Genomic DNA, 21,720 nt, shown 5'->3' on the forward strand with positions numbered 1-21,720 from the left:
TGCACTCTACACCAATGCACTCTATGCCATTAAACTGTATGCCATTCTACTCTGCATCACTGCATTCTGCCACTGCACTCTACACCACAATACTCTACCTTCCACCACTCCACTCTACCATGCACTGCATCACTCTAATTCACAGCACTCTGCACCACTGCACTCTGCACCTCTGCAACCCTCTACTCCTCACTACTCTATGCTACTACACTCTACTCTAAACCAGTGCACTCTACACCAATACACTCTACACCAATCTGCTTTGCACCACTGTACTCTATGCCAGTTCACGCTAGACCACTCAGCTCTACTCTTTGACACTTCACGCTGACATTACATTTCATGATACTAGACTCTGACACACTATTCCATTAAACTCTACTCCATTCTGTGCCACTCTGCAACACTTTCTTCACTCTGTGACTCCCTATGCAACTCCCTATATGCCACTCCATTCCACCCACTTTACTCCACTCTATTCTATGACACACCACTGTACTCTATGCCACTCCACACCACTCTATGCCACTTCAATCTATGATATTCTACTCCACTCCATGCCACTCCACTCTACAACCCTTATTGTGGATGCTAACCACTGTGCCATATGGGTTACATTTTACATTATTCTTGTAATTGGTGACATTGGGTCATCCAGATAACTTGTGTAATGCCGGAATACCAAAGTCTTTCTCAATTTCCCCTGTTGATGTTTTCCCACTACATTTGATCTTTTATATTTTGATTGAATAATTGTACGAAACCTTTTATTTGGATATTACTTTAATATCATTGTTTATTGGAGAGGTGTTGCATTTTACTCAAGGTACCCCTGTTCCTTTAGAGTTAGTTTACTACTCCATTCTACGACACTCTACTTACTCCATGACCCTATGCCACACCAATCAACAACACTGTGACACATCATTCTCCTTTACGCCATTAACCTTCAGCCATGCTGAATAGTAGTCACTCTAGTGTATAGCGTGGCTAAAACACATTGGCAAAGGCAATAGTTCTTACATAGGTGAGACTTATTAGCTTTGCCAATGCCTGTTTATAAGGTGTAAACTCCGAGTTGACTTAGAAAATCCTTATGTACGGAGGGGGTACTTTACCCCATATAATACTTGGTCACACTATCAACTTTCTCTCAAAGCACTTAAAACCTTAGTGCATAGCTTCTGTCATGGAAAGCTATTAGAGCAGGAGAAGAAAAGCAACATTCCATTTGCTGCTTCAAACAGCTGCATTAATTACGCTCTGTGACCTGATCTGCCTTTCACCTTGGCTGCTAGCTCTGACAGAAGGCATTATGATGTCAGAACTCGACTGTAATAACCTAATAATAATAATTTTCTGATGTCTTTTCTTTATAATCAGTGAATGTCTTTTCTTTATAATCAATGACTTGGTGCTTCACAAATAGTTGATTCTAAAGAAACGAGTGACTGCCGTTTATACAGGAATTACAGAATCTCATGTTTTATGCAGCCTGTAACTTCAGGAGCTTCTTCAGTGTAAATGAGCTGCCCAAGATCACACGCAGGATTAGAGGTGTTATTAGAACTACAGTTTCAGAGCACAGTTTACAATTGTTGTACATAATTGCTTTTCAAACTGTGACAATATGCCTTCCTTTCTCCCTATTTCACTTCCAATGTATATATGCTCATGTACATTTATTGGAGACTGTAGTTCACAAACAAGCGATTTGTATAGAGTCGATTGAAAAGTCCCCAAGGCTGTCTCTGTCCCCCCAGAAATTAGTTGTCTCCTATGACCCTGATGCTGGCTTAAAACATTTTCGTGTCGGCAGGACAGGCTGTTGGCATTTAATTCCTGCAGGCACACTCATGCATAGAAAAAATATATACAAATTGTCTAAAACAAATACCCGTATTACAATGCACGTTTAGGTGACTGCTGAGGTCACAATGTCCATGGCACTGCAAAATCATGGCAAAGCGCAAGTTACTTTTAAAGTGATGTGCTTGTGGGTGGGAAATAAAAGCCCACAATCTTCAGATAAGAAGCCCCTCCTTAAAACACAGACATAAAGTTGAGTTTGATTTTGTGGGATTGCGAGCTGACAAGTTTATGTCATACTTTTATATGACTGCTGGTCTCAGAAATATACAGCACTGAGCAGGGCCGGCTCTAGGGCGGTGCGAGCGGTGCGGCCACACCGAGTGCTGACCTCAGGGGGGTGCAGTGTTTAGCACTAATATATGAAACTTACGATTCAAAAGTACCTGCTGAAAAGTTCTTGTGCATCTAACCTTCAGGAAACAATTAAAATGTCAAGCAACATTTTGTGATTAATGTTCCTGCCACGGAGAGAGTTGAGAGTTGTGTGTAGTGCAGCTTTGACTTGCCATAAAGTAGGGTAGAGTGTTAATATGCCTGCTGCAAAAAACAGAACTATATTTTATGTGGATAGCTGAGAGGATTAGTAAAGTCAGCATTTACAGTTGCTTTAAAAAAAATTGGATGTATGTGAAAGGGGGGCAATTGCAGTGGCCTAATGAAACTGAAGGATCCACCCGCAAAGTACCTATATGGGGCTCCTTCCTCCCTTGACCCAGTCCGGGGCCTGCAGCACTGTCTACTGTGCTGAGGGGGCCCCATGAACTGGGGGCCCCCGCACCGTAGGGGCTACAGGGGCTTTGGTTATGTAAGCAAAAGTCTTAATTAGAAATCATTAATGAATGTTCATGAATGTTGAATAATGAAATTGATAGAAAATTAATTAATGTATAAAAATAATGTGAATGTTTGTAATTGTGACCTCAGAGATTGGCCACCAGTATTCACAAAATGTACTAAAATATAATTAATTTACATGATATATTGAAAAATGGATTAGATTAATGTAGTAATATGCCATATTAAAAGGTATAACCTATATTCTACAATAATTGTAAGCCTTAACTTAGCGAGTGTCTTGGCCTCGTCTTGCCAGGCCTCATGCAGAAGCTGTATTTCTTAGCATCTAATGAAAAGTGTTGACAAGATGAACTAACCGAGAACTGCTCATTGTTTGATAAAACTTGCTTAAGCCGAAATTCCATGTGAACCGAAAGACAGGAGATGATGGAACTAGAATTGTAACGATTGGTGTGTAAAGCGCACTGGGTGTGTTTTCCCAGGACTCGAACAATGAAGACACTGACTGAAAAAGAAGATGCAATATTTTCGATACCTGACAAGCTGGATGATGAGGACATCGTAAAGTGGACCAATCATCGACATGTGAACTGTAAAATATTAGAATTCATAGATTTGAGCTATTATAAATCATACACCTGAAACAGATCCATGTAAAAGTTAAAATACATTAATTGAAGTGCGCCAATAATTCATTTGAATAAACTAAAAATCTGAAGAGACCAATAGAATGTAAGATAATTTAGGTACGTAAGTGTCAGCTAGATTTCCAAGCTCGAAAAAATTACAAAGCAACCAGGCGAAGAAGTGCTTCTGAGTACATTTGGAGACAGAATGACAGTGCCTTCCTACATCTCCTTATGTTGTGCTTTTTGAAGAGAGGAGAAATAATCTGTCTCCTTTCCTGCAGGGTGTGATTGCAAACGAGCATGAAGTATAACACTGTCTCTTGGCATCCTGTTCTGCAGGAGTCCGTGCTGGTTTTGTTGCTAGTCCACCTTTTGCTTTAGGCTATGACTGGCAAAATTCTGAATCTACATTTTATACAGAGGCTCTTTTTCACTTAAGGAAATAAGCAATTTAGTTATGGCTCATGGGACATTGTTGATTCAATGCCCAAGCACAGGCCTTAGAAGACGGGCTCTCTTACTGGACCAGATGGGCATGATATAGTCTTCATGACAATTTTTGATGATCTTCTGGCTCATTCTGGACATTGAGCCTGGGATCCCCCAATACTCTGGACATCCTATCGGCCTCATTTACAAGAATTAGGTACACCGGCTCTGGTGCATCTTATTTCTTGTGCTCCCCTGTGCCCTCATAACGACGCCAAGGAGGTGCTGTATTCACAATACAGAGCTCCATGGCGCATGTTTCCACAAATGTGTCAGAAATTCTGATGCATCTGTGGTACTAAAGACACGCATTGTTGGACTAGCATAAAAAAAAGATGCTACTAAAACAATACCAGAAGGCCCCCAAAGACAAAAGCCCTGTGTCAGTTTAACACCTGCTTTGAGTAGGCGTTAGATTTTTAAAACAGTGAAGGCACAGACTGATTCAGTGAATTCTTGTAAATTTCACTGCGCCTGTTCTGTGTGGCTTTTAACAGGGAACGCCTACCTTGCATACGTTATACCTGACGAAGGAATAATGTGGCGCAAGTCTTTACAAACTGGCGCAATGGTCTCATTGCACAAGTTTGTAAATGTTGCACACTGCAGGAGCCTGCTTTCCACCACCGTTTGGAAAGCCCCTATGTCTTCTATGGTTATGGCTATATGGTCCAGCCAGAAGAGTTTTGTACAGCCTTTTGTTTTGCGGATGTCCATGAGTGTTTTTAGGTAGTCAACCAGATATTTTTTTGTTCTTAACTAGGTCCAGGAAAAAATTGTCTTGATAAAAGTCTTACATTCGATACCTTGGAGGCCCAGTTCAGCCCTTAGCAACACAATTGGTGTACCAGGGTCAACTTGGAGAAGACGTTGAAAAAATATGTTCTCTACCTTTTGAAAACTGTTAGCCGTCCTAAAGCTACACAATTCCGCTCCATCTGATTTAGGAGCCATTGCTTTTATTTCCGAAGTGAAAGTGGCAGTGTTTATGGATCTCCTGTTGAAGCTGTTTGCAAAACATACATGGGCTTTGGCTCAGGGATGTCTCGCTTCTTGCCATTTGCTTTGTCCAGGTCTGATAATCAAAATGTTTGACTCTTTCAAGTTGGCCCTGCAGATTTGAAAGTTAGTTGTTGTTAGCTTTTTTGTTATGTTTAGAGTCATTATTTTTTTCTTGCTGTTAATGGTTATTTTTTTATATGTATAATAGTTTTGAAAACTCTGTGCATAGACAGCTCGGACTATGAAAGGAGAACAACCTTATCAGCAAATAACAATATAGGAAGTGTCAGGCCCTCCACCCTCCCAGCTCAGGAAGACCCATTCAATATCCAGATGTGTGCAAATGTGACTGAGCATCCTGTGTTTGGGGTTTGTCGGAGTGAATGCACAAGGGAGCTGTGGACTAAACCTAGCCAGACGTAGATTGTAAGGCACAGAAGGATTTAAGTGCAGAGAAATGCCCACTTTCTAAAAGTGGCATTTCTAAAATAGTAATATTAAATCCAACTTCATCAGTCAGCAGGATTTTGTATTACCATTCTGGCCATACTAAATATAACCTGGTTACTCCTTTCAGATCATAAGCTACCACTCAAACAGTATATGAGGGTAGCCCTAATGTTAGTCTATGAAAGGGGCAGCCCTCACAGCAGTGAAAAACGAATGTAGGAGTTTTACACTACCAGGACATATAAACTACACAGGTATATGTCCTGCCTTTTATCTACATAGCATCCTGCTCTATGGTTTACCTAGGGCCTACCTTAGGGGTGACTTATATGTAGAAAAAAGGGAGTTTAAGGCATGGCAAGTACTTTTAAATGCCAAGGCAAATTGGCAGTGAAACTGCACACACAGGCCTTGCAATTGCAGGCCTGAGACATGGTTAAGCGGTTACTTAAGTAGGTGGCACAATCAGTGCTGCAGGCCCACCAGTAGCATTTAATCTGGCCACATATAGTGCACTTTACTAGGAACTTATAAGTAAATTAAATGATCGAATTGGGTATGATCCAGTGTCATCATGCTTTAAGGGAGAGAGCATATGTACTTTAGCACTGGTTGGCAGAGGTAAAGTGCATAGAGTCTTAAAACCAGCAAAAACAGTGTCCAAAAACTGGAGGGAGGCAGGCAAAAAGTTAGGGGTGACCACCCTAAGGCTGTCAGGTCTCACACTTACCTTAAACCTGGTCCCCTTTCCATGCAGAATTATGGCTGGAGTTTTCATATAGTTAAAACTGTTAGAAGGAAGAACAACCCTAACTGATCAGAGAAGATTGCATCAGCAGCAAAGATTACAACATATGAGTAACACCTCCCAGGGCTGCATTATTAAAATGTATCATTACGGTATTAAAATCTTTTAAAATAATAAAGAGAATGACCTACAACAGACACAAACAATCTTTATATTAGCAACAAAAAGAGTTATATAATCTTCATGGGATATCATAATATTAGTTAAGTGCACAATAGTGAATTATGACATGCACCAATCTATACATATTCATTTATGAGTCACATTAATGTAGTATGCCAGAAAAATTATTTGGTCAATGCTTAAGAATTTGTAAATCTTCTGTTGTTTACAAATATTTAACACCACCTTTTCCTCTCTTATAAAAAAGAGGAGATACTTCAAGAGGAGGGGAATATTGTTCACAAGTTGACCACATGTTCTGCACTGTTGAACAAATCAACACACAGATCATGTGGCTCCCTATTTAATTCTGTATGATTACAGAGGCTACATCTTAGCTAAGTTTCAGATGTGTGTATGTGCAATGGTGTATCAAGTCTGGATTATTAGTTAAAGTTCCACTAAAATAGAGGATGTTGAACACATCATGTATATTTAAGTAAATATGTCACACAAGGCAGCAAATCTGTAGGTTGACCAAAGTATCAGGAGCCTAAATGGGAGAAGAACTTGTGAATTCCATGTAAGTGTAGCACCAAAGCATGTGTAAATGTCAGCTCTAGGTACGTATGTAATACCACAAGTACAAAGTCCTGCTATTCCAACATTCTAGGTCCAAACATACACATAGATGATAACCCACATTGAAATACGTTATCACTGTGATAGATGAACAATTTAGTGTTTTACGTTGCTTTAATTTCAAGCATTTCAGTCCAATAATGTAAAATTGATACAGTCTATGAATATGTTGTGAAATATGTCAGACATCAGGAAATAACATAGGAGGAAATGCAACCAAGGTAAGGTATCATAGTGTACTCACAATCCTAAACTGGACCTCTCATGCTACATCAATGATTTCATAATCAAGGCATATAAGTACAGATTCACCTACAAGGCAAAATCACATATACACATATGAAAACCAAAAGTGTTGTGTAGAGGTCTGTAGAATAAATTTACCTATACCTACATCATGTTGACCCATATGAAAAAGGCCTACATTGCCATACGTATATGTCAATTTAAGTTCAGCATGACACCTTGCCATCCAAAAATACCCATGTCACATGTTGGAAATTGATTAGATGTACTAAGAAAAAAGCCATGCTTAATTAAGTAAATATTAGGCCTGGCTGAGCTTTCCCACTTCCACTCTGCAGAATTCTGTGGCGTTGCAGGAAAAACTCTGCTGAATTCCGTGGAGTTCTACGTGCAGGCGGAGCCACGGGATTTGTGGTTTTGAAGCAACAAGCTTCAAGTGCAATTTATCAAGCAAGACTAGGCCACTTTGTGCACCTTGAAGTGGCTTGATAAACCTAGTGTAATGCAACATAGGGCAAATTGCTGCATTGCAATACGTTAGTAACGGGGAAAAGTAATGGCAAACATGCCTTTACACAATTGATGTACACTTTTTAACAAGAACATGCTGTGATGAATGTATGTGCATATAAGTGTAACGAGACACAGGATGTATTGTTTTTTACGCTGGAACTGCACACTATGTCAGTCAAAACTGTCCCTCTGGCTAAATTCACATCTCATATCAACATCCATACTGCACATAGTGTGAGGTCTGTCTGTGTGGCAAGGCTAGTATGTATGTACCAAGTGACACATTTAACATCAGTATTCACAGCACCGTTCAGCAAGTTACGTTTCCAGGTTGACCAACGTGAAAGGGCATAAATGCATTGTCATTAACATTTATGTTGCATTCCTGTCCTTTCCAATCTAAAAACAACTTTTGTCTGCCTAGTGGCAATGGTTTCACCCTTGTGTTATGGTGCAAGGGGGCCTCAGATGATGCTGGGCAGCAGTACTTAAAATGTCACAGGCCTGAAGCATGATGTTAGCTTGTTAGATATCTCTGACCTTTTACCCCCAGCCAGGTCAGTCCTGCAAGGAGACAAGCTGCATTACATATCCATGCAATGTATACATTTGTGTGTTAGAAGTGTTGATATTTGGAAATACATTGGCATGTCATAGTGGTTATTTTTTTATTTGAACTGTGTGTTGGTGCAGTATTTATAAAGCATTGTCTAAATCATTGTCTTGTAGGTGGACATGCACTTTTGTCCTGGGGAAAAGTGGACAGCTTTCGGGATCCTGATGTGACAAGTAAGTGGCGTCTGTGTGTGATCCATGATAGTTGTAACAATGTGATCTGTATGGGGAGGCATACATCACCTACAAAGAAATGACTTTCAGTGTGGCAACACAACAGAACATGTTCACAGATGAATTTAGAATTGATAAGGAGGCATGTTATTGTAAGTGTACGGGCAATATAAGTAGGGCCACAGGATTTATGCATTCATGCATCTGTGGTGATGTTTGCTTAGTTATAGTTTTGATGCATTTGACACATGATCCATTATCTGGCACTTAGGCCCTCATTCTGACCTTGGCGGGCGGCGGAGGCCGCCCGCCAAAGTCCCGCTGTCAGGTTACCGTTCCGCGGTCGAAAGACCGCGGCGGTAATTCTGACTTTCCCGCTGGGCTGGCGGGCGGTCGCCTTCAGACCACCAGCGGGCGGTCGCCTTCAGACCGCCAGCCAGCCCAGCGGGAAAGAGGCTTCCACGAGGAAGCCGGCTCGGAATCGAGCCGGCGGAGTGGAAGCTGTGCGACGGGTGCAGTTGCACCCGTCGCGTATTTCACTGTCTGCGCAGCAGACAGTGAAATACTTGTAGGGGCCCTCTTACGGGGGCCCCTGCAATGCCCATGCCAGTGGCATGGGCACTGCAGGGGCCCCCAGGGGCCCCGCGACCCCCCCTACCGCCATCCGGATCTCGGCGGTCCGACCGCCGGGATCTGGATGGCGGTAGGGGGGGTCGGAATCCCCGCGGCGGTGCAGCAAGCTGCGCCGCCGCGGAGGATTCAATGGGGCCGCGGTACACTGTCGGGACCCCGCCAGTGGTGCCGGTCCGACCGCGGCTTTACCGCCGCGGTCGGAATCCCCATTGGAGCACCGCCGGCCTGTCGGCGGTGCTCCCGCGGTCCTCCGCCCTGGCGGTCAAAGACCGCCAGGGTCAGAATGACCACCAGTATCTGCAAATGCTCACCACAAACAAATTTGGTCAACAGGTGTTTCTGCAAAGTGAAATGACTTTATCAAAGTTGGTCTGGTCAAGTTTCTATTGCTCATTGCTAATTTAAATGTGCAACTGGTACTAATGATGCACAAGCCATACCCAGACAGTATTACCAAGTTTAAGCATGATTGAATAATGAAATAAAATAATTACAAAATGTGTTGCTTTTGCCACACATTTTGCTTAATCTTGCAGCAGACTATGCCCAAAACTGCTGAATAACCTTGACCTCTCATGCAGCATAATTCCGGTGTGACTGAATATATGTGTGGATAAAGAATCCTGCTAATCTACATCTATAATATGGGGGACTCATGCGTTTTCCTGTATGTGTGTCAAATCTGAAGGCAAATTGTATAAACATGGAGGACAGTGTACTTTACTACTGATAGATGCTGGACAGTGACATCCCAAACGTTTTCAAGATCATGATTTAGACCCACAAAAGGGAAAAAGGGAAATCTCTGTAACTGTAAGGGTGTGAGTAAAATTTAAGAAGTATAGGTAATTCATCTGTTTGAAAATGGATCTAAGGTTTGGCTGTGATTCCTGCCTCAGGGGTAACTGAGCCTCCTTCAAAGAAGTCCATATCATATCTATGTGAAATGGAGTGACAGAGGAACAATTACATTGAGGCCCAGGGGGCTGCAGGGATTTGCGGATCCTGCTCTATTGATCCATGGTGTTTTAAAAATCATTGTCTCTCTGCCTGATTATTGCAAATTGTGAATGTAGATGTCCACACAGCTTGGTTTTGGTCCTTTGGCTTAGCAGGCAGCTGTAAACTGGATGTCAATCTGCATATCTCATTGAAATGTGTATCTTTAAGCAGAGTGTGCAGATTTCATAGTTGTTAACCTGTGGTAATCCATTAGGCCGCAATGCCTGGATACGGTGTCATCAGCATGAGTGTGGGCAGGTGGGCAAACTCATTACTATGCACATGGTTTGACACTCAAGTGCCATCCTCATGCCCCTTATCTCCCTTATGTGCCATTTATGTGAGGCATTCCTACACTGCTAGGTGAGACGTCAAGTTGCAGCTCTGTGTAAAAGTTAAAGAGCAGGAATGCACAGTATTGGCAGGACATGACATATTACAGGGCTTACCTACTGGTGGGGTCATTTTGCATGGCTGGCACCATTGCAGGTGCCCTTGCATCATGCTATAAGAGGCTGTACATTATAGACAACATAGTTCTTGTCCAGATTAATATTACTGCATGCATACACATACTTCTGAGATGCATTCACTTTTTTATTTCTGAGCTGATGAATGCAGCCCAGGGAGAATGAGTGTACAGAAATGTGAAATTATTGTTTAGGTAGACCTGTATAACAGATGCTTTATGTCAGCTTTCAATATTTATGACTGATGCTAAATTGGTGAAGTGTTCTAAAGTAAAGTATTGTAGGAGTGAGACACCCATAGTCCATCTATGTAGTGGCTACCTGGTGCAGAGTAAGTAAAGTTCAGCAATGTGTGCTGCCTTGTGTAATTCCAGAAGAGGAATGCAATGCAGAATCACAAAATCTGGGCTACCTTACTTTATCACCACTCACATATGTTTTGACCAACTTTCCTCCCTTGCATGAGCACCCACTTGCAAGACCAACCCCAAAAGTGCACATATCCAGACCACGTCTACAATTTCCTATTGGCATATTGTCATGAGTGGGAATCACTGTTATGAGTGATATGCTTCCTATCATATTTAGACCACATTTCCATAGTGTACACCTACACTGACCTCATTTGGTTCAGTTTGCCATGTTGTATTTGGGGATGTCCATGTACTGAAGGTATATTGTCCATATCTCCATCTCAAATGTTGGTGTATATCTGCACTGGCACATATGATTGCATGACAATATCTGCACAATTTAGGGAAACATGATGTACATTTGCAATTTGAGATAGTATGGGGCATATTTATACTCTGTTTGCGCCGGAATTGCGTAGTTTTTTTTGACGCAATTCCGACGCAAAACTAACTCCATATTTATACTTTGGCGTTAGCAATTCCGACGCAAAACTAACTCCATATTTATACTTTGGCGTTAGACGCGTCTAGCGCCAAAGTCCATGGAATTTGCGTAATTTTTTAGCGTGGACACCTACTTTGCGTTAATGATATGCAAGGTAGGCATTCCCGTCAAAACTTGACTCCGAGGCATGTGCGCTGTATTTACACTCCCGGGCAAAATTCACGCCCGGGAGTGGGCGGGTCAAAAAAAATGACGTCCAGCCGCTTTTGCGCCGTTTTTTAGCGCCTGGTCAGGGCAGGCGTTAAGGGACCTGTGGGCTCGGAAGGAGCCTAGAGGTGCCCTCCCATGCCCCCAGGGACACCCCCTGTCACCCTTGCCCACCCCAGGAGGACGCCCAAGGCTGGAGGGACCCATCCCAGGGACATTAAGGTAAGTTCAGGTAAGTATTTTTTTTTTTTTTTTTTTGTGGCATAGAGGGGCCTGATTTGTGCCCCCCTAAATGCCACTATGCCCAATGACCATGGCCAGGGGACAGAAGTCCCCTGGGCATGGCCATTGGGCAAGGGGGCATGACTCCTGTCTTTGCTAAGACAGGAGTCATCTCAATGGGGGTTGGGAGTCGAAAAAAATGGCGCAAATCGAGTTGAGGTGAAAAATTTGCCTCAGCCTGACTTGCCCCATTTTTTGGCGCCCAAGCTCCATATTCCCCTACGCCGGTGCTGCCTGGTGTACTTCATTTTTTTTCACACACACCAGGCAGCGCCGGCGGCTAACGCCGGCTAACATCATTGAATAAATACGGCGCCCGCATGGCGCTTCAGAATGGCGTTAGCTGGCGCTACTTTTTTTGACGCAAAACTGCGTTAGCGCAGTTTTGCGTCAAAAAGTATAAATATGGCCCTCTGTGTTTCCTTTTACTTCCTAGATAACATGACCACAAACATGACAAGGACTTTTGAGGTCAGACAGGACTGCTATTGGCACATCTGCAACATAGCAAAGACCCATAGGAAGATGGCTTGCATGTATGATAACGCAAAGGTGAGTGGACTATGGAAAAGAGCAGCAGCCCAGATCCCCCCCCAAAAAAATATGCTCCAACGAGAGCGGAGGGTGGCAGACAGCAGCAGCAGGTCAGCACACAGGCCACATTGGGACCATCAAATGTATCTCACCACACAGCCACACCGCAAAGGATGCCCAGCCACGCCAGAGACTCCAGATTTCATTATGAAAACTTGCCTGGGGCAGTTACAAATGTTCATTGGGACATTCTCCTTCGAAAACTGGGTAAATCAACATCTTTCTCCTCTGATGTATGTTTGGCCTCCCATGGATGTTGTTGGGTTTGAATGGGAAGCACACAGACATCATAGGCAGAAGATGTGGCTCCCATGTTCCAAATGACATTTGTTAGTGCCATTAAGGCAGCATGGTAGTTCCTGGCATGATTTTGCTGGTTTTCCAACAAAGCAACAACTTTGCAGTTGAAGGTACTCTTAGCTATGGTGAAGACTGACCTGGCATCTTGGGACTGGATGGAGGTATTAATGCCCCTAGCTGCCTGACAACTTCAGTGGTGTCAGATGTGGAAGACTGGTGTTGTTGTTCCTTCTACATCATGACACAAGCAATTTCACCTAGGGACTCATCAATCCTGTGAAGACAAGTGTAGGGGTCCATAATGGCCTTTGACAAACCCTTAATAGGGCTAAGACACCTATGGAATCCCTCAAAAGTGCCCGCTATGGTCTCCATCCCCAACCAGACCTCATCAGCAATCCACTGCTGGACTCCTATCACTCACATTGAAAAGCAACTTGGCAGTCCTCAGAGTCCTCAGCAGTAATCTCATTGGATGATGACCCATGTTCTGTGTGTTGGTCATCTGGAGGCCCAACAACGTTGTTTACCCTTTTGCCGGAGGAGAATTGTCAAAACAGTCTTGGAGCTGTTTAAAGGTGTTTTCATCCGTGGAGGGCATGCATGTTAGACCTGACACCCTTAGGGTGGTCATCACCCAACTTTTTGCCTGCCTGCCTCCACTTTCTGACACTGTTTTGCTGGTTTTAGGACTCTGCACACTTTATCACTGCTAACCAGTGCTAAAGTGCATATGCTCTCTTCTTTAAACATGGTAACAATGGCTCATACCCAATTGACATATTTAATTTACTTATAAGTCCCTGGTAAAGTGCACTACAGGTTCCTAGGGCCTGTAAATTAAATGTTACTAGTGGGCCTGCAGCACTGGTTGTGCCACCCACATAAGTAGTCCCTTGACCATGTCGCAAACCTGCCATTACAAGGCTGTGTGTGCAGTTTCACTGCCACTTCGACTTGGCAATAAAAGTACTTGCCAAGACCTAAAACTCCCCGTTTTCTACATTTAAGTCATCCCTAAGGTAGGCCCTAGGTAACCCATAGGGCAGGGTGCTATGTAGTTAAAAGGCAGGACATGTACATGTGTGTCTTATATGTCCTGGTAATGGAAAACTCCTAAATTGGTTTTCCACTACTGTGAGGCCTGCTCCTTTCATAGGATAACATTAGGGCTACCCTCATATACTGTTATGACTGGTAGATTCTGATCAGAAAGGGGTAACCAGGTCATATTTAGTATGGCCAGAATGGCAATTCAAAATCTTAGAAATTTCGCTTTTAGAAAGAGAGCATTTCTCTGTACTTAAAATCCATCTGTACCTTGCAGCCTGTCTCCAATCCACCTCTGGGCTTTGGCTGGTTGATAGCTCCCTTGTGCATTTCACCCAGACAACCACAAACACAGGATACTCAGTCAGACCTGCATTCATCTGCATACTGAATGGGTCTTCCTGGGCTGGAAGGACAGAGGGCCTGACACTTACATTTCAAAGGCTAGTGGCCTGCCCTCACACAATGGACTGCTTAACCCCCTAATGGTACCCTGGCTGACAGACCTGTACTGAAAGGAGACCTTGTGCACTTCAAAACCACTCTTTGAAGTCTCGCCCACTTCAAAGGCATTTTTGGGTATATAAACTGAGTCCCTGACCCCACCAATTCAGACACTTCTGGACCTGAACCTGCAACCTGTGAAGAGGAATTGCCTGGATGCCCAAAGGACTTATCTGGACTGTTGTGCTGTGAAGGACTGCTGTCCTGCTGTTGCTCTTCTGCCCTGCTGCGCTCTGACTTTGCTGAAAAGTGCTCTCCAAGGGCTTGGATCGAGCTTGCCTCCTGTTTTCTGAAGTCTAATGGCCAAAAAGACTTCATCTCTTCAAAAAACTCCTTGTGTGCTGAAAATCGATGCACAGCCTTCCGGAAATGATGCATAGCCTGCCTTGCGATGAGAAGATCGCCACACAGCCAAACCGGAACGACGCAGCCCGACTTCCAAGTGAAGAACCGACGCAGAGCCTGCCTTGTGGCTGGAAATTTGACGCACAGCCCTACCAGATCGACGCACAGCCGAACCGGAATGATGCAGCCCGACTTCCTGAGTGAAGAATTGACGCAGCACCTGCTGTGCGACTGAAAATTTGACGCATTGCCTTACCGGATCGACACAACGCCTGTAACTTTGTCCCGCATGCCCAGGATTTTCACACATCATCCCTGGGCGTCAAAACGCTCCCCCAATCGCAGTGAGAAACCAAGACTGCGCGCTGGAAATCTGTGCAAAGCCCTTGCAGCGAGCATTTCCTCCTCTGCTGTTTCTGTACATGTCATTTTTTACGCAAACCAGGTTCTTTGTGCAAACAAGAGACAACTGTTGATTTCTAAGACTTAAGACTCTTTTTAATCTTGCAAAAGTGATACCTCAACTTGTGCTTTTTGAATCTTTATCATTTTGACCTTAATTTAACCAGATTAATATCTTATATTTTTCTAAACCTGTGTGGTGTATTTTAGTGGTTTTCTCGCTGTGTTTCCATATGATTTATTGCACAAATACTTTACACCTTGCCTTCTATGTTAAGCCTGACTGCTCAGTGCCAAGCTACCAGAGGGTGGGCACAGGATATTTTGGATTGTGTGTGATTTGCCCTGACTAGGATAGTCGTCCCTATTTGGACAAAAGGGAATACCTCTGTCAACTAGAGACCCCATTTCTAACAATGGTTGTATGGGTGTCAGGACAGAGCTATATGTGGAAATGTCTGTCAGTTCAAATAAAGTGAATTCAGGTGGGGGTGTTTGTGCCAATTTAAAGTTTCATGGTGCCTTCAGTTTTAGGGCCTTGGTTTGGGATGTGTGCCAATGCTTTTTCCCTACTCTTAGAGTCAGAGTCCATGTCAGACTATGTTTGACTTTAAATTTAGAATATTTTCATTGATTCTAACCTGCCTTTAAAGTGAGCAGCCCATATGACTTCTTGCTCTTTGATTTAGTATGCGCCTTGTGCTAGACCGTATTTGGTCTGACTGTTACCTTGAATAGGGTTCAGCATCCACTGCCTATTGTGATTCACATTTATTAATATTTTAAGTATTTTAATTGAAATACCTTTTGGTTTTGCCTTCTGTAATGATTTGTAAATTTAAATAAACCTTCATGGTTTGTACTTGAACCTAGTCCTCTATGGATCTCCTGTGTAGATTTTCCCATGTGAGTTCTTTGGGTTTTCTTCTCATTTATGTCTAGGGCTCTCGTCATCATATTGGCATCTTGTCATTATATTGGCCCTTTCAACTATATAAAACACAGACAAAGGCATTATTTGTGCAAGTGTGACTGAGCAAGGTCTGAGTTGCACTTTATAACTCACATACCACAAAGGAGAGCTCCACAGTCTGCCCAACAACACATTGTGGGGCACCATGCCTAGCTTGGTTAATCTGGCTTCTCCCCAATTGCAATCACTCTGTGAGTTGCATGGAAAGCAGTACATAAAGGGCCATGGCGGGATGGTAAAATTTTGTCTCGGGTGAAGGATGACAAACTCAGGCTTCTTAACTGGCAAACAAAAACAATGAAATCCAAGAAAGGGTGATGGACAAATTTTATAAACACACTTTTCCTAGATGGATGTCTGCCCATAGGCTGTTACCTAAGGTTCCAAATACCATATGACGTAGATTATTTTCCTGTGAAGTTAGTTCATTTTTACAAGACAATTACAAAAGGAAATTTCTTGTAGCACATTTGTTCCCAGCTTTTTATTATATTTCTTGCACTTTTGCTACTAATTTTGTCCCCGATTTTCTCATCTATCAGTTGGAAATTATACTGGATTTTCATGCTGGATATTATGCCTAGCTCTTTTCTCTTCTCTGATGCCAGCAGGTGTTTGGCTGCTTGTTAATCACTTCATTAGTAATCTTCTCCTGCAATTAAGCTCTTCAAGATAGCCAAGGAGTTTTATTTACCCTTTGTGATTATTGTCTCCCAACTGGAATTCTCTTAAAAAGACACTTGACACGTTTCGCAGGTACATGTATGTTCTACTGGGAGATGTTACTTTTTTCTCAGGCAATCAAGAAGGGAGCTCAACAGACCTTTAATATGTCCCGTCATTACCAGTATTTGTTCCCCAGGCTAAAGTAGGTCCTGGAGCATAATAGTGGCTCAAAGGTGGAACAGAAGTCCAAAATCACCTCCTCCACACAGGCAAACTGGAAATTCCAAAGTAACAGCAAGGACAGGCACAGCTAACGTGGATTACTCCGACCTACTACTAAAAGAAAGTTGATGAGTCACATGCAGCAAGTCATTTGCACCCGCTCGGCTTTATTGAGAACAGTTACTGTTCGACTCTGATGCACGTCATTATTTGAATGTGGCAACCGGTAATAAACTCGTTTTTTTTATTTGTGAGGTCGACATGCTTGGTGTATGTACCGTTCGTGGAGAATATATTGCATTCTATACTTACTTTAAAGGGCTTTCGGTTTGCCTTCCCTGCCATTGGCTTATTTTGCTTCAAAACGTTCTGCCATTTGATTTACACGCTGTCAATCACATCCTGGATTAGTAAGAGGAGTATTTGAACCTCACTATTTTTCTACTGGATGCTTCATTGTGCTCTTCTGCCTCCTGCGAAATGCTATTTTACATCTTAAATTAATCAATAAATATCCCGACATCACTGAGGACCAAGTGCCAGATGTAGGAAGCATTTTGCATGGTGCAAACTGCGAAAATCGCAGTATGCGCCATGCAAAATGCTCATCGCGATGCTCATTCACAATTTGTGAGTCGGTACCGACTCGCAAATTGTGAATGCGACTCGCAAATAGGAAGGGGTGTCCCCTTCCTATTTGCGACTCGCATCGCGATGCTAAATTGCTTTGTGACCGCGAATGCGGTCGCAAAGCAATTCGCAGTTACCACCAGTGTCACACTGGTGGTAACCCATTTGCAAAAGGTGAATGTTGCCCAAAATGTTTTTTCAGAGCAGGCAGTCGTCCAATGGACCACTGCCTACTCTGAAAAAACGAAACCAAATGGTTTCGTTATTTTTTTTATTTTGCAACTCGTTTTCCTTTAAGGAAAACGGGCTGCAAAATATTTTTAAAAATTGCTTTATTTAAAAAGCAGTCACAGACATGGAGGTCTGCTGTCTTCAGCAGGCCACCATCCCTGTGAGTGCAGGGACTCACTATGGGGTCGCAAAATGCGACCCACCTCATTAATATTAATGAGGTGGGTCTTTGCGGCCCCATAGCGAATCGCAGGCGGTGTCTGAGACACCGTTTTGCATCCGATTTTGCGAATCAGAAATTGCGAGTCGCACCGACTTGCAATTTCCGATTCGCAAAATCGGAACTCCCTACATCTGGCCCCAAGTGCTGACAAAAGCACCAGAAAATTGATGCTAAAGAAAATGAAGTACCCCTTTTTTCTGTATCCTCGATTGTTAACCTTCTTTTGTCTGCAGTTTGTATAATAAGTTTGATGCTTGTAGAATATGCATATGTCTGTGTTGCACACCCTACAGACAGGTAATAAATTATTTGCCAATGCTTTTTATAGAAGATGTCAAGTACTGACTCACTACTTTCTACCCTGTTATAGGGCGTAGTTGCAAGGGCAAAACTGAATTTTTATTATTTTTCTTAGCACTAACCATGAACAAGTCTCATGCTTGGGACTTCCATATATGTCTCATTTCCACCCACAACGGGGTTCAAAGTTGGGAAGAATTTGTCCATGCACTTGCACTAGTAACATGTATGTCCTTTGCTCTCATGCAGCTTACCTACCTTGTGCTGTTTGTCCACAAGGTTACAACAGGAAATTACCCAGTGGCGGTAGATAATTTTAGGAGGGAGGATGGCGGCCGGGACATACATATAGACTCACACTCATTCATTCACACATGTGTGCACACGCATATCAATTCACAACACTCATCAAACATTCAAACATTAACACATGCACCATTTATTTAAAAACACACACACACACACACTACCTTCAGCTCAGCCTCTAAGGTCCCAGGAGGGTTGGGACTGCTGCCTTCCCTCATTGGCTGACTTTAGGTCAGCCAGTGAGGGAAGGCAGCACTCCCAACTTCATCTCCCAGTGACACTGCCGACCCTCCCCACTCTGTGACAAGGTGTCACTGATTGACACTCGCCCTGGGCACTTCAGGGCTTAACACTGAAGCGCCCAGGTCAGAGTCAATGGGTGACACTTCCCTCGTCATTGAGGGGGAGGGCCTTGAGGCACCTTTGCTGAGCTGAGGAGGTCACGCCCATAGGAGCTGTGACCTCTTCAGCCCAGCAAAGTTCAGCTCAGGCAACCAGGAATCAACTCAGATCACACATGTCTAGCTCCTGGCTGCCTGATCTGAAAATGAAGAGTGTCTGTCAGGCTGATCTTTGCTCAGCCTAATAGACACTCTTCATGAGGGGCAAAAGGTGAGGGGGCATGGCCCCTCAGTCCCGAAGGACGGGCCGTGGCTGAAATTATTTCCACCTCCCTTGTTACGCCATGAGGTTATCCCCTATCCTGACAGGAAACAAACCAGGAAACCCTCTTCAGCCTTACCCACCCTCAGGTCAGGCATATAACCACCAACCAATAGGAGGACTTCCTGTTTTGTTTCCTGTCTGTGATAGGTACTTACATGTGACACTGAGGTAACTGCCAGGCTTTTGCCTCCATCTTATTGCAGGAGTTCCTCTTCTGCTGGGCTCTAGGGGACCCAGTAGCCTTTGTGGGAACAGCATGTGATGATGGAACTGCGCTGGGCCTCCTGTACAGTCCTGCAGGTATGTCTGGACACTGTATGAGGCAGCGTCATGGGGTTCCTGCTGGGGGTATTTTCTGCTGCTGCTGGAGGTCGATGTTGTGCTCCCACAGTATTGCTGACCGATTTCAGGTTTCTGTGCTGTAGCGGGTGGACTGGCTGCCCTTGTGATGATGGGATGTCGGTTCGGGGACTCCCTTACTTCCGTCAAGACATGCGGATCCTCTGATTTTGCCTTCTTCTTCAGCAGTGGGGTTGTCTGCCTCCTCTGTCCGTAGGAAGGTGAGGGTGGCAAAGGGGGAGAAGATAAAGCAATTAACTATGGTGACCTTGTCTTACTTAAAGAAGAAGAAGTCAGGTTTCTGATCTTTCCAGGCACAGGATTTGTACTTGGATATTTCTAGTTCATCTTACTCTGATGGCTCCTCCCCCTGCACTGACCATAAGGGGAAATATATTTCTAAAGATCTGCTGCCTGCTTTTCTGGGGCATGTACAAGTTAACATGGGTTTTCTGGAGGACGCTGTGCCTGGTACTTCTCAGGACTCTGTGTTGCCTCAGTTTGAAAAACTGCCTAGCGTGGCCCTTGCAATTATTCAGGTTATGATAGATGTCTTGTTACAGGAATGAAAGGATCTTGACCGTATTGCCAGGCCTTGTTTTATGACCAAGCTTTACTCCTTGGAGGACATGGAGGAGAAATTGCCTGACTCAGTACACGTGGATCCTGTGGTTGCCAGTTTGGTGGATAGGTCATCCATGGTGGAGCAGAATATCCTGAAGGATGGGGATGACAAGAAAGTGGACTCCTCAGTGAAGAAGGCTTATGCGGGTGCACATCTCACTTTACGTGCTGGTGTATATGGTGCTTATGTGTCTCAGTCGGTCTTATCTGACTTCAAAGCCCTGTTTTCCACCATACAGGAATGGGGACTGTGCACAGATCTTCTGGAGTCTATGGAGCAGCAGACTGATTGTTTATCTGATATTGGTTTTGACTCTGTGAGGGCCTCTGCACTCTCCTATGGTGCTTCAGTTGCAGCCAGTCGTAACCTGTATTTGAAGGGTTGGACTACAGATGCTGCACAATGCTCCATGGCCCTCTGTCTGCCTTTTACGGCTTGCATGCTGATTGGGTATGAGTTGGAGAAGAAGTTGCATTGTGTTTTTAAGGAGTAAAATCATTCTTTGTGATTCCAGAAGACTCAGAAGTCCAGACCATTCTTTGGGGGTCCTTCTTCAGGTCCTTCTGAAAGCCTTCCCGTTGACAGCCTGTGTAGGAAAGTACCATATTGCCTGGCATGTTACCCCCATATTTAATTGTATATATGTTGTTTTAGTGTATGTGTCACTGGGACCCTGCCAGCCAGGGCCCCAGTGCTCATAAGTGTGCCCTGTATGTGTTCCCTGTGTGATGACTAACTGTCTCACTGAGGCTCTGCTAACCAGAACCTCAGTGGTTATGCTCTCTCTTCTTTCCATATTGTCACTAACAGGCTAGTGACCAATTTCACCAATTCACATTGGCATACTGGAACACCCTTATAATTCCCTAGTATATGGTACTGAGGTACCCAGGGTATTGGGGTTCCAGGAGATCCCTATGGGCTGCAGCATTTTTTTTGCCACCCATAGGGAGCTCTGACAATTCTTACACAGGCCTGCCACTGCAGCCTGAATGAAATAACGTCCACGTTATTTCACAGCCATTTACCACTGCACTTAAGTAACTTATAAGTCACCTATATGTCTAACCTTCACCTGGTGAAGGTTGGGTGCAAAGTTACTTAGTGTGTGGGCACCCTGGCACTAGCCAAGGTGCCCCCACATCGTTCAGGGCAACTTACCCGGACTTTGTGAGTGTGGGGACACCATTTCACGCGTGCACTATACATAGGTCACTACCTATGTATAGCGTCACAATGGTAACTCCGAACATGGCCATGTAACATGTCTAAGATCATGGAATTGTCACCCCAATGCCATTCTGGCATTGGGGAGACAATTCCATGATCCCCCGAGTCTCTAGCACAGACCCGGGTACTGCCAAACTGCCTTTCCCGGGGTTTCACTGCAGCTGCTGCTGCTGCCAACCCCTCAGACAGGTTTCTGCCCTACTGGGGTCCTGCCAGGCCTGGCCCAGGAAGGCAGAACAAAGGACTTCCTAAGAGAGAGGGTATTACACCCTCTCCCTTTGGAAAAAGGTGTCAGGGCTGGGGAGGAGTAGCCTCCCCCAGC

The 21,720-nt window shown here is 43.9% G+C and overlaps 1 protein-coding gene across 8 annotated transcripts in view; it reads left to right on the plus strand.

Moving 5' to 3' along the window:
- CHRM3 (cholinergic receptor muscarinic 3) overlaps positions 1–21,720 on the plus strand; it is a 3,010,830-nt gene that overhangs the window by 606,907 nt on the left and 2,382,203 nt on the right. For all 8 annotated transcript variants that reach the window (XM_069234407.1, XM_069234404.1, XM_069234410.1 and 5 more), the window contains one exon: positions 8,281–8,340. The gene's annotated coding sequence lies outside the window, so the exon portion shown is untranslated. The remainder of the gene's footprint in view (positions 1–8,280; positions 8,341–21,720) is intronic.

Source organism: Pleurodeles waltl, chromosome 5 (assembly GCF_031143425.1).
Source record: "Pleurodeles waltl isolate 20211129_DDA chromosome 5, aPleWal1.hap1.20221129, whole genome shotgun sequence".
In the NCBI taxonomy this organism is placed as follows: domain Eukaryota; kingdom Metazoa; phylum Chordata; class Amphibia; order Caudata; family Salamandridae; genus Pleurodeles; species Pleurodeles waltl.